The sequence below is a fragment of the Oryctolagus cuniculus genome, chromosome 5 (assembly GCF_964237555.1).
Source record: "Oryctolagus cuniculus chromosome 5, mOryCun1.1, whole genome shotgun sequence".
NCBI lineage: Eukaryota > Metazoa > Chordata > Mammalia > Lagomorpha > Leporidae > Oryctolagus > Oryctolagus cuniculus.
This window is the reverse complement of record NC_091436.1, coordinates 50,777,098-50,793,441: the sequence shown is the minus strand read 5'-3', so window position 1 is coordinate 50,793,441 and position 16,344 is coordinate 50,777,098. Positions and strand designations below refer to the sequence as shown.

The 16,344-nt window shown below is 37.3% G+C and overlaps 1 long non-coding RNA gene across 3 annotated transcripts in view; it reads left to right on the top strand.

Moving 5' to 3' along the window:
• Positions 1-16,344, top strand: part of LOC103349875 (uncharacterized) — a 154,626-nt gene that overhangs the window by 111,416 nt on the left and 26,866 nt on the right. For 2 of the 3 annotated variants that reach the window (XR_011388548.1, XR_011388549.1), the window contains exons 2-5: positions 2,283-2,476; positions 2,747-4,534; positions 6,334-6,455; positions 8,719-8,778. This is a non-coding gene — a long non-coding RNA (uncharacterized lncRNA). Of the gene's footprint in view, positions 1-2,282; positions 2,477-2,746; positions 4,535-6,280; positions 6,456-8,718; positions 8,779-16,344 lie in introns of all 3 variants that reach the window. The other variant, XR_007922852.2, reaches the window with a different exon arrangement.

Sequence of the window (16,344 nt, the reverse complement as noted above, 5' to 3'; positions counted from 1 at the left end):
TCAAGTTTGTTTGCCAAAATAAACTTCAGAAAGTTTTAATACTTTGGAATTTTCACCAGTAGAATAGGAGCTGCCTTAAGACAAAGAAATAGATTTGTCTGGATGTAGAGAATAACATTTTCACACAATATCTATTCCAGCAGATGTTGAGTGAACATCTGTCAGGAGTGCTAGAAAGGGAACTCAATTGGGTAACAGTTGGTTTATAAATTTTAATGACCTTTTCAACTCTCCAATTTGTAAAGATACTATTTCCTGTTTCTCATTCCTTACTGCTGAATTCTCTCAAAACAGCATTATAATAAAGACTTGTTGATCTTAATGCCAGGATTACCTTCTGGTTTCTATTTACAATTCTCATTAGGTCTTATGTTTGCATTTCCAAGTAAACAAAACGATATCTCTTCATTATTTTCTTCATGAGTAATCTCTTCCTAAAACAAGCAAACAAGCATCAGCATTGCGTCTATAACAATAATCTTATGGGGGGAATTCTTTTTTAAATTCCGTGTTTGCACCTTGATAAAACCGTTTTTCTCGTGTGTGTGTGTGTGTGTGTGTGTGTGCTGGGAGGTGGAATACACGGAATTAATACTTTATCCCTATGAAAGTAAAATCTTTGTGAGAAAGTTTTCTCATGTGTTCATAGTGGGAATAAAATAGCTTTATAAAAATTACAAGATAATATGCTTAAGTGAACTTTATATTTTCACTGTGCTTTTAGATTACAGACTTCCAAGACCAGCATGATTATTTATATTTTAGGCTAATGCAAGATAAAATGTTTCATCAGAGGATTGATTATTTCATAATTAAATTGTCATTGAACACAGTGGTGCTGAAGTTCATTTGGGGAAAATTATTGACATGGATATTGTGCCACAATATCATGCATATATAAAAAGCACACCAACATAAGTTCTTTGTCTGAACACTGTACAATCAATATTCTATTACCACAATGCTGGTTTTGCTGCATTGTAGCTAAATTAGTCTGTCAGGTATAGAGATGGTTAAATCAGACACTCAAGTAACCAGGATAACACAAGAATTCTAATTATTTTCTAACCTCACAACCTCACATACATCTCTCAAAATTTCTCCCAGTGCATTTCAGAAATACCTCTCAATTTGAATGGCATTAAGATATTTACAAATACCTAACGGAATATGTTAATTTGTATTATTATCCAGGAAATTATGTGACAAAAACCACCTTTCAGTAATGATGATAATAACATTTGTATGAGTCCTCACAGTTAATATCCAGTGGCTAATAACTTTCGACTTGGTATAAATGTAATTAAAACCTTAAAAGTATGAAAATGTAAGCTATTTCAAAAACGTAAATGGAGTGTGGAAATGTTCCTGAAATACTAATAAATTTCCACAGTGAGAGTAAAGTATCTAATGTGTATGTTATATGTATAATCTTTTAACTGGAAATTTATTAGGAGAAAGAGAAATATAATCCACATACATATGTTATGACAATATGTAACATTGCTATCTTCAGAAAGGCATAGAAACTAAGAAATATTTTGACCTTATCCTAAGTGGTCTTACACCATTTTGATGTTTTTATTAAATAAAATCCAAATTCCTAATGGCTACTGGTCTTCACGTTAAAAAAGTTTTATTTACTTATTGGAGAAACAGAAAGAGACAGAGAGAGAGAGAGAGAGAGAGAGAGAAAGAGAGAGAGAGAGAGAGACAGAGATCTCCGATTTGCTGGTGCACTTCCTAAATGCAAGCAAAGCCAGGGCCTGGGCTAGGCTGATGCCTGGAGTGGGGAACCCAGTCCAGGTTTCACATGGGTGGCAGGAACCCAGTTACTTGAGTTGTCACTGCTGCCTCCCAGTCTGTGCATTAGCAGGAATCTGTAGTCAAAAGCCGGAGCCAGAACTCTAACCTATGCACACCTAGGGACATGGGCATCTTCCAGCCCAAACACCAACCTCTTGTGTCTTCTTTTTTATTTATAAATGGGAATTGATGAGCTTGTGTATATTGTCATGATAGATTTCTTAGCATCTTCAAGACTTACTTGCAATTTTGTCTACTTTTTTTGAGATTTTAATTTTTATTTCATTCTGTGATTTTAGAATAACCTTAGGAATTAAGGTGTGTGTGTGTGCGCAGGTGTGTGTGCATTTATGAAAAACAGGACTGGGTTGAGAATAGCAAATTATTTTTTAAAGATTTATTTTATTTATTTGAAAGAGTTACAGAGAGAGGTAGAGACACAGAGACAGGATTCCATCCACTGGTTCTCTCCCCAGATGGCTGCAATGGCTGGAGCTGAACTGATCCGAAGCCAGGAGGCAGGAGCTTCTTCCTGGTCTTCCACGTGGGTGCAGGGGCCCAAGGACTTGGGCCATCTTCTACTGCTATCCGAGGCCATAGCAGAGAGCTGGATTGGAAGAGGAGCAGCTGGGACTAGAACCAGCACCCATATGGGATGCCGGAGCTTCAGGTCAGGTCTATAACCTTCTGCACCACAGCGCTGGCCCCGAGAATAGCAAATTTAACATATGTTTTTGCGCAACTGTAAAGTAAAGCTGGCATTCTGTTTTTCTTTTTGTTATAAATCATGATTGAATTAGTGTGGCTGAATGGTGGCACATTAGTTTCAAAAATTCCTGAAAAGATTCGAAGTATTTAATCTAAATTGGTTGAAACATATTTTGCAATGTCTCCACAAATTACAGACTGTATTATACAAATTATACATTTGTTTTTGTAGATCTGCAAGTAGATCTGTGAGGACAGCTTTGGATGCATTTGTGGAAAAATGCCTGGTTGTTCTTCAGGAGCTGCTTTTCTTTCAAGCTAAGTAGCGTAACAATGTTTTGGTTCTTTTTCTTAATTTGTGTGTGTGTGTGTGTGTGTGTGTGTGTCTGTGTGTTTATGGTTGCAAAGAATAGAGATTTGACTTGTCCCCACTCTTGGTAATTCAGAGTAAAATTGTGAGGGCACAAACCGTAAGAAAAAGCCAAGCAACTAGCGTTACAGAAGGTGAAATTTCCAGAAGGTTGCTGAGGCTTCAACCACAGAATCAGGGAGGTTTGCTCTGGTCTTGCCCTTTTAGCGTGACCGGGCTACTCCCCAAATGCTTGCTTTTCTCTTTACCATTTGGTTTTCAAATCTCACATTTTATTATGTCCCTCCTGATTTCTTCTTCTCTTCTTGAAATTTGACTTGAGAAATCGACAGAGTGAGATCTTCAGTCATCTGGTCGCCTGGTGTCCCTCCCCCTAGCCCCGCAATGCCCATAACATCCAGGGCTGTGTCAGGCCTAAACCAGAAGCTGGAAACTGAATCCAAGTCTCCCCTGTGGTTGGCAGGGACCGAAGAATCTGTGGCATCACCTGCTGACTCTCACGGTGCACATTAACAGAAAGCTAGAATTGGGAGCAGAGCGGGGACTTGAACTTGGGCACTCTGAAATGGGAGGCAGGCATCTCGACGAGTATCTTAGCTGTTAGGCTGAACATCCTCCTCCTAATTTCTATACCTCATGATATTGAGTTTTATACAGAGGAGTCTATACAACCTCACAGGTGTATGGGGGGAAACACAACATGTCACCAGCACTGAGACTGAGAGGGTTGATATGCCAAAAGGGGACACACGACCAGGACAAGAAATGCTATAGGTGATAACCAGACAATGAAAGACCAGAAATGACAAGGTACCCTGACTTGGTAAGATTTAGCAAAAATAGGTGCCTGTGAGGTACTCAAAGTTTAATCATAAACATGTGAGCAAATGAACATTTCATGACACTTGAGTTTTGAGACTGAGTAAAATTCAAACCAGCTACACAGGCAAATCATCTAAAATGGGAGTTCTCTGTCTATCATACCTACTTGTCTCAGAGAGGGCCATCCACGCTAAGCCAAGTCTCAAGTATTCATTTATTTATAAGAATTCATGGGACTCTAGCATAGTGTGAAAGCATGTTAAATCCCAATTTCTGCTTTCAATTAATAAGTAAAGTTGTCTGCTTAATAATGGATTTTGTTTTCTATCAGAGAATCTGTGGCTTGGACACATTTTCTTTTGGCAGCTTCCAAAATACATTCTCTTCTCCTCAGTTCCAAAATGTCCGACACTTCGATTAACTCTTATTGATCTCTCCTACTGAATCTCCAGGATTATTATTATTTGGTGGAGAGATGACATAATCTTTAGGGGCTCACTTGCTTCTCAAAGATAAAAATTAAAGCAATTTATGGCTTCTCTTAAAAATAAAATAAATATGATATTTTACAATTATAGCCAGTGAACACAAAAACTTTAAAGAGTAAAAATGTCCTTTACTGGAGGTGAGAGGTTAAGAGCAGAGTTGAGTCAGAGACATGGCTCACATGAGTTTCTTGGCAATAAAAAGTGTGTTTTACATTTTTACACACTGCGGTGATGGATGACATGTCATCGACATGACTACATCAAAATAGAAATGCCAGACTCTTCCCATCGGGAGGTTGCTGGAGGAACACGGGAGTCCAGAGGCTGACCTGTCGAGAACGTGAGTCCATTGTACAACTGTGATTTCCTTTAACAGCAAGGCATCAAGCGAGTAAATAAACCTTTCAAAATAGATTATGTATATTTGAGACTATGCAGTTCTGCTTTGTGGCAAATGGTATCCAAATGGCTGGCACAATATATCAGCACCTTTTCAAAAATCATTTTCTGCAGTGGTGTCAATATATTCTCTCAAATTAACATTTTCATTTGTCATCTTAGATTCCGTGTGAACACGGTTACTGTGTAAGTACAGATAGGGAGGGAGAGGGGAGTGGGAGAAACATTTGCAGTTTACCAAATCTTGAGTTTATGAAGTACTGAATGTCACCCATTTGTGACCACCTTCTGACACCCAACTTATAATCCTGCCCTGAAAAATTATTCCAACCTTCATTAATCATGAAAGGAGGAGGAAGGATGAAACGAATTAGCAAAGCAGACTCTGATTTTAAGTGGGGTAAAAAATTATTTGACACATGTAACACGATCCTCAGCAAAGGGCAAAGCAATTTTCAGTCTGCAACCAAGCTGTGCCAGTGTGCAGTGAGTAAGAGGATCACATAGGCAGCCCCCTCTCCTCCTCGATCATGCTCTAGGGAATCCTCAGGCCGTTCTGCTATAAAATTAAATTAGCACTTTCGGATAGGAAGAAAGTTGGGTTCAAATTTTCTTTATGATGAATACTTTGAGGGATTTGCTCTGTGAGAAAGCTTAATTACTTTTTTTCCCATAAAAATGTCTCTCTCGTGTTCTAGCTCCAGGGAGAGAACTTTAAAAAGGAGGGAGACTTTCTAGAAGGTGTAGTAGGTCCCTCAAATATAGGTACTGAATAGCTGAGGGAAGAACACCCTTTTCCCTCCCGGTTAAAAAGCAACAGTGTTCTTTTTACTGAATGCTGATGACAACTGATGGCTTGCTGTGGTTAAATTCCTTTATTGTGCCAACTCAGCTCTATACTCTCTATGTCACGGATATATAATCATGACAGGGCTCCGTCTGTGTTTCTCATTGTTTTAGGACTGCAGGTGGCAGGAGAAGGGAACATAGTGTTGAAGAAAAGCCTAGGTACATGTCTAGATTTTACCATTCATTGGCTGGTGAATTAAAGGAAGAGTGGAAACCCTTCTGAGTCTCATTTTCTACATGTCTCAATATGGAGAGAGCAATGTGTACTAGAGAAGTCTCTTTTGTGATAAATAAATTTGATACGGATATATAAGAGAGTTTGATAAACTATAAATGCCATTTAATAATTATTGTAGAAATGAAATAATGATGTGGACTCAGAGCTCTTTGTTAGGTGTTTAGAGTTAGGAACAGTGACACAAGAAGTCCCCAAACAGCATGGGTTTCAGGGATTAAAACCTGAAGCCTGCTGAAACATAATTCTAAATATCGTAAAAATTCCCCGTAAATATTCACTGTGCTATTAAAATAAAAGGTAAATGTTTTCTTTTTAATAAAACTGAAACCTTAGATGGACATCAAATTATCTCAAGATTTCAAAACAAATTATATGATTGCTCAAATTGTTAATTTGTTTGGTTTTGTTGTTATTCAGAGTAGATAAAGCATAGGTGCATATTAATGTTGGCTTTAAGGAAGTTTACACAATCTTTCTAGAAAGGAACCTATAATAAATAGTTATTATAGGAGTGGAGTGCTCACCATTTGAGAGCACTAGGAAAATACTCTTTCTAGCAAGAGCAACAGTAATGTTTATTAGGTGCTTTCTCTCCAACAGGCCATGCTTCGTTTTACATGTGTTAATGCATTTTTTTCTTGCATTAATCCTAGGATGTTGGCACTATGAGATTTTGTTGTTGCTGTTGTTGTTGTTCTAGAGATGAAACTGAAACATCCGGAATCTAAGTCAAGATCACACAATTAGTCATTGGTCAAATGTGAATTCAAACCAGGTAGATTTTTTAATCATTATGCCTTATGAAAATTATATATCACCTAATCTTCTTAGTACTTCACCTTATGAAGTATCATCCCTGCTCTGCAGATGAAGCCACAGAATCCCAGAGAGGGCAAATAATAGGCCCAAGGATATATATATATTGCATACTTCTGATGGAAGCAGGGTTCCACCCATAATATGTCTGGGTTTAAAACTTCACGCTTTTAAACAGGATGCTATTAGCATAATATTAAGAGTTCTAAAATGTTAAAGCATTTTGACCTAGTAATTGAACATTTCTAACTTTTTATTGAGGGAATGACCAGAAATTTTGATAAACTTGAATGGACAGAAATTTTTTAAAGATTTATTTTGCTTATTCTGAAGGTAGATCTGTATATATATATATATACACATATATATATACACACACATTACATGTAATGTGTGTGTATATATATATGTATAGAAGGAGGGGACAGAGAAGGGGGAAGAGAGAGAGAGGGGAGAGAGAGAGGGGGGAGAGAGAGAGAGAGAGGGGAGAGAGAGAGAGAGAGAGAGAGAATCTTCCATCCACAGGTTCACTTCTCAAATGGCTGCAATGGCTAGGGCTGGGCCAAGCTGAAGCCAGGAGCCAGGAGCTTCTTCAGGGTCTCCCATGTGAGTGTAGGAGCCCAAGAACTTGAGCTATCTTCTGCTGTTTTCCCAAGTGCATTAACAGGGAGCTGGATAAAAAGTGGAGTAGTTGGAACTCTAACCGGTACTGGCATCCCATTATGCCAGCAGGCAATGGCTTAACCCATTATGCCACCACACTGGCCCATGAACAAAAGATTTGTATAAAAAATAAACTATTGGTAGTATTCTAACTGACCATGGTTAAAGAAATTATGTACATCCATATAATATTATGGCATTATTGAGGTCATGTTCACAGAGTTTTAAATTATATTTAGAGTGACCATGTTATAATGATGTATTGGAAGAACACCATGATATAAAATTAAATTGTTATGTATTATAAATACTTTCAAAAGTCAGTAGAGAAAAAAAAATGGAACATCAAAATGTTAATGAGTAATGCAAAATTTGGATGGTTAGATTATGAACATTTTGATGTTCTGAGTTTTACATGCCAATTTTAATTTTCCTTTGAATTTTCCAAGTTATTAGAAACTTTGATTTAAATATGTAAAGATCAATGTCAAGTTCGCTTTTTTCTGTTTGCTTCAGTACAAATTTCTCTCAAAAGTGCAGCTTTTTACTAGAAGTTTAAAAAATATTTACTATCAGTACATTCATACTAGGTGAGCCAAAATACAGCAAATTATTCAAGTTTGCTTGTTACAGCATTTTTAGTAGTTAAATACAATTCTTTCCATGTTGATCTTCTGATGGAAGCAAATTAAATTTGGTATGTGACCTGTGTACTTTAATAACATATGTTCTACAGCTGACCAAATAGAAAGCATAACCTCTTTTGTTTAGAGACAAAATAAGTTGAATTCTATCCTGCATCAATTGTATATATAAATTTGCTTCACCCCAAGTGTGGAAGATGATGGGTCTTGCTTCAAACCCTAGTGATTGATAAAAGCAAACAGCTGTCAGATTTCCTCTCTTAGTCCGAGGCAGTGCCTGCCCCTGTCCTGTATTCAACACCGGAATCACAGAAGCAAATTTTAGGGAAACATCTCCAATTCCAAAACACATTGCTTGACAATTTCTGGTTATGTGTTTACTTGCATTTTGTGATTATGGGCATATCAGTTGCTTTTGAGAGTTTAATGTGTATGTAAGGTTTGTTTGAAGAATAATACTACACAAGACAATATAGTAGGACCATTGTGCACCTCAAGTTTGGACTAAAGTCATTTAGTACAAAGATAAAGATATTGAAGACATAGTCTATCCTGAACTAACCCGGGGAGAAACTTCACTGGAGGAATTCTCCTTGAGTGAACACATGAAATAACTGTGGAAAGACAGGATCAGGAGGCAGGACGGGGCTAGCAGGGCCCCCTGCCATCTCTGCCACTTGTATAATTATGACATTTCATTTCATTGAATGTGTGATACACTACCTTAAAATTTTAAAAAAAATTTTTTGATTATTTGTAAAATGTTCCAGAAATGAATCATATGGCATCTGGGAAAGTGCCTCTAGGGGCTTTAAACAAATCCTCCATTAGTCATGAGCAATAGGCTGAGTTATAAAATCACATCTGGAGAATTACATTTCAAAAGACTCATCCTTTCCCTTTTTATATCACCAGGTGCTGAGCCAGGTGTTCTACATAAATTATCTCATTTGTTTTCTCTGACAACATAATAAGGTAAGTGTTATGAATCCCATTCTATAGATGAGGGAATGAAGGCGCAAACAGTTGACCAGTGTTGGTGAACTCAGGATGCAATTTGACACTGGATCTGCCCAAACACCACCACCTTTGCTCTCTCTAATCACACTAAAGGGAGGGCAGGTCACGCTATTTCAAGGTGCATAGAACATGAAAGGCAAGTGGCAATGAACTTACACAGGGTAGTTATTATGTGACCAGAGAATAGAGAATATGCAATAGATTATATACTAGGATCAATTTATGGTAATGTCGTACAACAAAGAGGTGAAACCATGTTGCGGGTGTGTATGGGGATGAAATTGCCTAGGCAAAGTTATAGAAGAGACCAGGAGGTTCAAAAGCAATCCAAATAGTCCCAGGTGAATTACAAGATCTTGGAAGATTATAGGTGTGGTTTAAGGGCCTTTTTTTCTGGCCCAATTACCTTCTGATGGATGTAGTTTCAAGTACATGCAGGTTTAAAATAATTTAGCTTTGATTACCTGTGGATGGATGTGAGTTGTGGAGAAACAAAATATATTTTCTTTCCTCTTGGGAGTTTTGTGCATTGCATCAAATAGCCTAAATTAAAGGAATTTCATTGGCTTGTACATGTTGATAAAATTACTACTTAAAGCAAGCAGAGGACTTCAATTTTTTAGAAGAAGAGGGAATTAGAGAGGAAATCAGTAAGCTGTGACACCTACACAGAAGTCTTGTTTGAAGTTCAAAAAGGAAATAAGCTATGTAAAAACTTGGTTTTTTTTTTTCCCTCAAGATCTGAAATATTCCAGTACTATAGTCTAAGTCATTAGAAGCAGGAATGTGAAGATCTAATTAAGTAACATGGTAGTTTCCATACAGTACAGTTTTCAGGAAGGAAAGAGACATTTTACAGGAATGTTAACCATATGGTGATTCAGACAAATGAATTTAGAAATATAGGACAACACGGAGCAGAGATGACTCCTATTGAGGGCTCAAAATTAGCTAGGCAGGGACAAGTGCATTATGGGGTTTTATGCTTCTCTTCGAAGGGAATGTTGAGCTCCTTGGATGTTGATGAGAAGAGTTGTGGCAGAATATTTGCAAATTTCAGATGCAGCTTGATGTTAACTGTTCCTCTGGAGACTGCCTGGGCATGGAATCTGGAAGGTACTCTGCGACCGGCAGCTTGTACCAGATGGACCAGGCCAATAGAGGCATATCAGTCAGAAACCACTCCAGCTAGTTTAAGATAAAGGATTAATTACAGTAATTACAATTACTACATTGATTATAGGATCAGTGGGAAAACAGAGAAAACAGAAAATTAAGCATCCAGAGATTACTTTGAGCTCATGTTACAGAGCCAGCAAAAAGAGCTACCACCTTTCCTATGATCAATTCAGTCGCCATGATCAGGGAACAGCCACGCATGATCTGGAATACCAAGAGAAGCCGTGGAGCTACAGCTTCGTTTTCAGTTCTTCCTTTTAATTACTACACAAGTGGAACCTGTGACTGGAGCCTCTGTGCTCTGTGGAGCACAGAGATGTGCTCTGACTTCAGGAAAGCGTATCAGAAGGAAGCTGCGGGCGCCGCGGCTCACTAGGCTAATCCTCCGCCTTGCGGTGCCGGCACACCGGGTTCTAGTCCTGGTCGGGGCGCCGGATTCTGTCCCAGTTGCCCCTCTTCCAAGCCAGCTCTCTGCTGTGGCCCGGGAGTGCAGTGGAGGATGGCCCAGGTTCTTGGGCCCTGCACCCCATGGGAGACCAGGATAAGTACCTGGCTCCTGCCATTGGATCAGCGCTGTGTGCTGGCCGCGGCGGCCATTGCCAATGGAAAAGGAAGACCATTCTGTCTCTCTGTCCACTCTGCCTTTCAAAAAAAAAAAAAAAGGAAGCTGGATGGATTATGCACTGGTTCACCACATCAAGCACAAGAACTATCACGTGTTTGGAGGCACCACCTCTGGTTGGGATCAGATAGTTCCTGGAGATGGTTCTCCTCATCTCTAATTATCTCTAATTCTTTTTATAAACTTTTTTCTTGACAGAAAGCTTGTTATGTCCACATGATCAAATAGCCAAAAGAACTTAGTTGTTGGATTTACAATTTATGTAACCAAAAGATCAATTCCATTTTCCCCTTCTCTGGAAGAAAAGATATGACACTGGGTTCCTTTCGGTAAGGGTCATACAAGGAGGAGTGCACCTTGCCGTTTCCTTTAGAGGGGTTAGTCCAAATTCTCTACTCTAGCTGGATGGTTCTTTAGCTGTTGATTGCCCAGAGAAAGTGTGCTTTGATTCAGGTCATGGAAGCAGAGCCACACAGAAGATATGCTGTCTGAATAAAGGGAGGAGTTCTTTTGATCTAGGCAGTTTTCTATTTTATATAATGTCCACATCTTTCCTTCACAGAAGATTCTTAGGAACCAGGGTTGCAGACATTACTTGAAATCTGCTTATACATGCAGAAAAACACGTGTGTTCTTTGTTTCCTGAACTCTATTCAGGAGAAGTAATCTATGTACCTTACATATATTTTTAGATGAATATAATTTTATCATAATTTTATATTATTGCAAAAGATGTTCCTTTTGGAGCGTTGTTATTGATATTTTAGAAAAAATGTTACATCACTTTGTAAACTGTGTCTAATATAATCTAAAGAGAAGAACAAAATAACTTCAGAAAAATCCTATGGAATTTTTGAAATGCTCTGAGATAATGCTCAGGATCTACAAATTCTGTTCTCCTCCCTGGCCCCCTTTCTGTGATGCTGTTGGGTGGGGGTTAAGCATGTGTGGAATGGGGGTGACTCATTCAATCTCCTGGCAGAGAGGTGGAGTCATTTCCCAGAAGGCCAGTTGGTGAGAGGGGAAGATAGCACCCTGCCTCTCATGGATATTAACATACTTCCTCTCTGAGTAGGTCCAGTAATGCTGAAGGGGCGGAAATCAGGACAGGGCTGGCTGTTTTACACTTTTTACACCAAAAAAAAAAAGACATTTTTTTCTTTCCTGTCATATCCTACCACAGAGCTATATCTTTTAGAGCTCAGCTGTGATGATTTTCTGCTTTAAAAAGTCTTTTAATTTTTCACTTGAATGACCTCAAAATGATTTTCGAAATCTATAAATGTTATTGTACATTTCCAAGTTAGTTCCTAAAATGTATCATTCTAACTTTAATAGCTGTAAAGGTATAATTTCTGGCATATGGTAAGTATTGGTATATTTAAAGAACTTGTTAAAACACTTAAAAATGTTCCCAATAGAATCTAAATATTATTGTGACTTGCCTTTGTTAATATGCAGTTAAAAAATATGGGCAAGCGCTTTTTAAACAATTTTTCAGTGCTTTTTTCCCATTAATTTGTATTTCTATGCAGTTTATCCTACCAGATTTTACTCCACTCTTGAGGGTAAAAATGTTTAAGTTTACTATTATAACTTTATCACATATTATTATAAGAATATAATATTATACATAAAATGCTACATTTATAATCAAATATATAACTTGAAATTTATTTTATTTCCTAAGAACTGAAGTTTCATTTTGATATTGTTTTATTATCAGTGTAACACTGGACTTTATGGAATGAGTTTTCCTTCCTAGTTTTGGAATTAGACCATTAACTTTTAAAACAATTATTTGAAATGATTAAAGTCTACCATTGTATTATTTATTTCTGTCCCCTTTGTCTTTTGATTCTCAGTTATTACTCACATCACATGTGAGTTTCTGTCTTATTTTAGATAACTTGAACATTAAGTTTTTGATTATATAGCTTCAAGCTACATTTCAGTGATTTTAAGGATTACAACATAAATGTAAACTTTCATAGTCTACCATGATTAATATTATGCGAGCTCATGTGAAACACAGAAAACTTGCAAACATAGTTCTTTTCAACTGTCTTGTCTCTTTTGTTTGTTATCATATGTATGACAGATGTACTTTGAAAATCTCAGTACAGCATATTATAATTTTTGCTTTCAGCAGACCTTAAAAGGAAAAAGTAATCTTGTTTGTTTAGCTAGGTATCTATCTTTTCTATTGTTCTTTTATTTCTAAAGAGTCAAGTTTTCTTGTTATTTTTCCCTTTTGGTTTGAAAAATTCTAGTCTGTTATTTCTTACAGATCACATCCATTGATGATGAATTTTACTAGCTTTCCTTCATCTGAGAATATTGTTTCTCATACATTTTTGAAGGAAACTTTTTTTCTGGATAAGGAATTCTCAGTTGATAATTCTTTTATTGTAGCAATTTAAAGGTACTATTCCACTGACTTCCAATCTCCATAATTTCTATTCCGAAATCCATGATGATTCAAATTGTTCTACAGGTATATAGCTATGTCATTTCATTTCCTGTATGTTCTTCAGTAGTTTTGTTCAGAATTTAGGTTATAGGGAGTTCAGGATTTACTTTAAGTTATCTTATTTGGAGAATTGTGAAGGATCTGAGATTTTTACCCTACTTGGAGGCTGATTTGTTAGTTTCTATAGTTTAGCAGATGCTGGGAAGAGATGTGATGCTACTCCTAGATGAGATAAATGACTTTATTACTTATGGCACTGCAGGTAATATGAGTCTTATATTCACATTGGTTTACCTTTCTCTCGTATCTCATGGTACAATGTCCAGAAAAGTGCTGTATTAGGTTTGAACCATTGCTTTTGGATGACCCATATTTTAAATGGACTGAGAGGAGTTGTTGTCATACATTTTGCCTGAAAGGACACATTATCTTTTTATATAATGATCAGGAAACAAATCTGCCTTCTGTCTTAAAAAAAGTTATTATCTCCATCACCCCAGGTTTTTTTTTCCTAGACAAATATGCCTGAATACATAATCTAGAAGAAAAGCTGTTGTAAAATGTCATAAATGTCATTGAGAATTGTCCTCTAATAAGGAAATGCTGGACTTCTTGAAATCTGCTAACACCTAACCTTTAAGATTTAAATAATGTTTTGCCAACTTTTTTAAAAAGATTTTTGTTTAAATTTATTTGTAAGATAAAGTCACAGAGAAAGAAGAGAGGCAGAGAGAGATATTCCATCTGCTGGTTCACTCCCCAAGTGGCAGCCAAAATGGTCTGGTCCAGGCTGAAGCCAAGAGCCGAGAGATTCTTCTAGGTCTCCCATATGGGTGCAGGAGCCCAAGGACTTGGACCATCCTTCACTGCCTTCCCAGGCACATTAGCAGTGAGTTGGATGGGAAATGGAGCAGCTGGGACTTCAACCAGCACACACATGGGATGCTGGTGCTGTAGGCTGTGGCTTTAATGTACTGTGCCACAAAGCCAGTCCCCTTCCCAACATTTTTTCAAATACACCAATCTTTTTCTACTCTCTTTTTGGGACTCTAATGTCATGTATGCAGAAGTTTTGGTAATGTCCCATGGGACTAAGGCTCTGCTAATTTTTGAGAATATTTTTTATGTATTTTATTCAGATTGAATACTTTCTATTAATTTAGCTCCAGTTTCTTTGAGGTTTTCTCTGTCATCTCCAATTTCCTATTGGGTCCATTTAACAGATTATTATTTTAGATATTGCTTTTTTCAGTTCAAAAATTTCCATTTGGTTATTTTTTTTTGATGTGCATTCACCTATTGATCTAAAAATGCTTATCCTTTCATTCATTTCAAATATGTTCCTCTTTAGTTCACAATGTATAGCTATGATAGCTGCTTTAAATTCTTCACCTGGTTATTTCCAACACTTAGGATATCTTGGGAATGTCATCTTTTAATCATATCTTAAAAATTGGTCATATTTCCTGTTTGCAAGAATATTATATTGTATTGGCTCTGGATCCAGTTATGATCTTCTGAAGGATGTCAATGTTTAGAGGGCAAATAACTTGAGTTGGCTAGCACCAAGTGTTCTTTCTTGTCTTTTTGTGGTTTATGTCTCAGTTCCATTTTCAAAGCACTTTTATTGCTAGATTAAATTGATTCTCCACATGAGTAATTCAGGTGTTAGTCTGAGATATGGGCTGTGGTTTAAGTGTCAGTTACTTCTCAAAGCCTTTACTCTGCTGGTTTGGGTCTGTTCCACACATGTATGTATGAACAGTATGCCTAAGACTTGTGTCAATTTTGCTGATTTGAGGGAGGGAGACCCCGTTTTCTAGCTCTCAGAGCTCTGTGATTCCTTCACAGCCTCCAATCTGCTGCATCTACTGTGCTGTATCTCTGGCCAGGAATATGGGGTTCCCTGGATATTTTATGACTGCTATTCTTGTCATGCCACACAAAGATGGGTTCATCCATAGGGACAATCTTGTGAGAAAGAAAATAAAGGGGGAACCATCTCCCAGTTTCTTTTCCAGGTTTCCACTGCTCCCTGCAGTCTGCTTGGTTTCATTTACTTTTCAGAGCCCTCAGTACTTTTTTGCGGAGTTCTCAGTTGACAACAGATTTTTTGCTGTAGTTGACTACAGGAATGAACTGTGAAATGTTTATATCTAGTGCTGCTTCCAGAACTGCTCCCATCTCTTAGTTGTTTCAGAGAGGATGATTATTTTCCCTGAATGCTGTCCTGAGATGGAATGTCTAATATCAGTCTTAGCAAACATCGTGATTCTTTGCTTTTTTTTTTCTGTTTTTTTTTTTTTTTCTTTCTCTTACCCCAGAGCCTCTCTTCTCCTAAAATACACAATTTCCTCATGTTCACTCTTGCCTTTCTAGTGCTGCCATCAATAATTTTAGGCCAGTTCTCATTGCTTAGTTTCTCAACTCTTAAAAATCTCATTTTCTCAGTAACCTACTGGATCCTGGTTATCAGGTGAAACTCATTTGATAAACTAATTCTCTTTAAGGTTCTATTGTCTGATAATGGTTATCTTTCTACTCAGCATTCCAGTATCTACTTTATTTTTTTTTAAAGATTTATTTTATTTATTTGAAAGACAGAGTTACAGAGAGAGTAGAGACAGAGAGAGAGGTCTTCCATCTGCTGGTTCACTCTCCAGATGGCCGCAACGGCCAGAGCTGTGCCGATCTGAAGCCAGGAGCCCGGAGCTTCTTCCGAGTCTCCCACATGGGCGCAGGGGTCCAAGCACTTGGGCCATCTTCCACTGCTTTTTCAGGCCATAGTAGTGAGCTGGATCGGAAGTGGAGCAGCCAGGACTAGAACTGGTGCTGCAGGACAGGGCTTTAATCTACTGTGCCACAGCACCTGTCCCCCAGTATCCACTTTAAAGTGTTTTTGGAAGGTGACTTTGTACTAAATCTAAAGTTGCATCTCTATTAGTAGAATTCTGCTTGGTTATCAAGTAATTATAGAGGTACTCTCATAAGGATAAATACCAAAATATTAGAGTAGTTATGATTGGTTAGTTATATGAGATAATTCTTGGGTTCATATTTTATAATAGGAAATCATATGGTAAATTAAAAATCATATTAATAAGAATATGTAATTTAGTAATAATTTAGTTTTTTTCTATAATTTTTTCAACAGAAAAATAGAAAACCACTCAGGAACAGCTGGGATTATCTTTTTGTTATTACCCTCATGATGACCTTTAAGATGTCATTAAATAATTTTTATAAA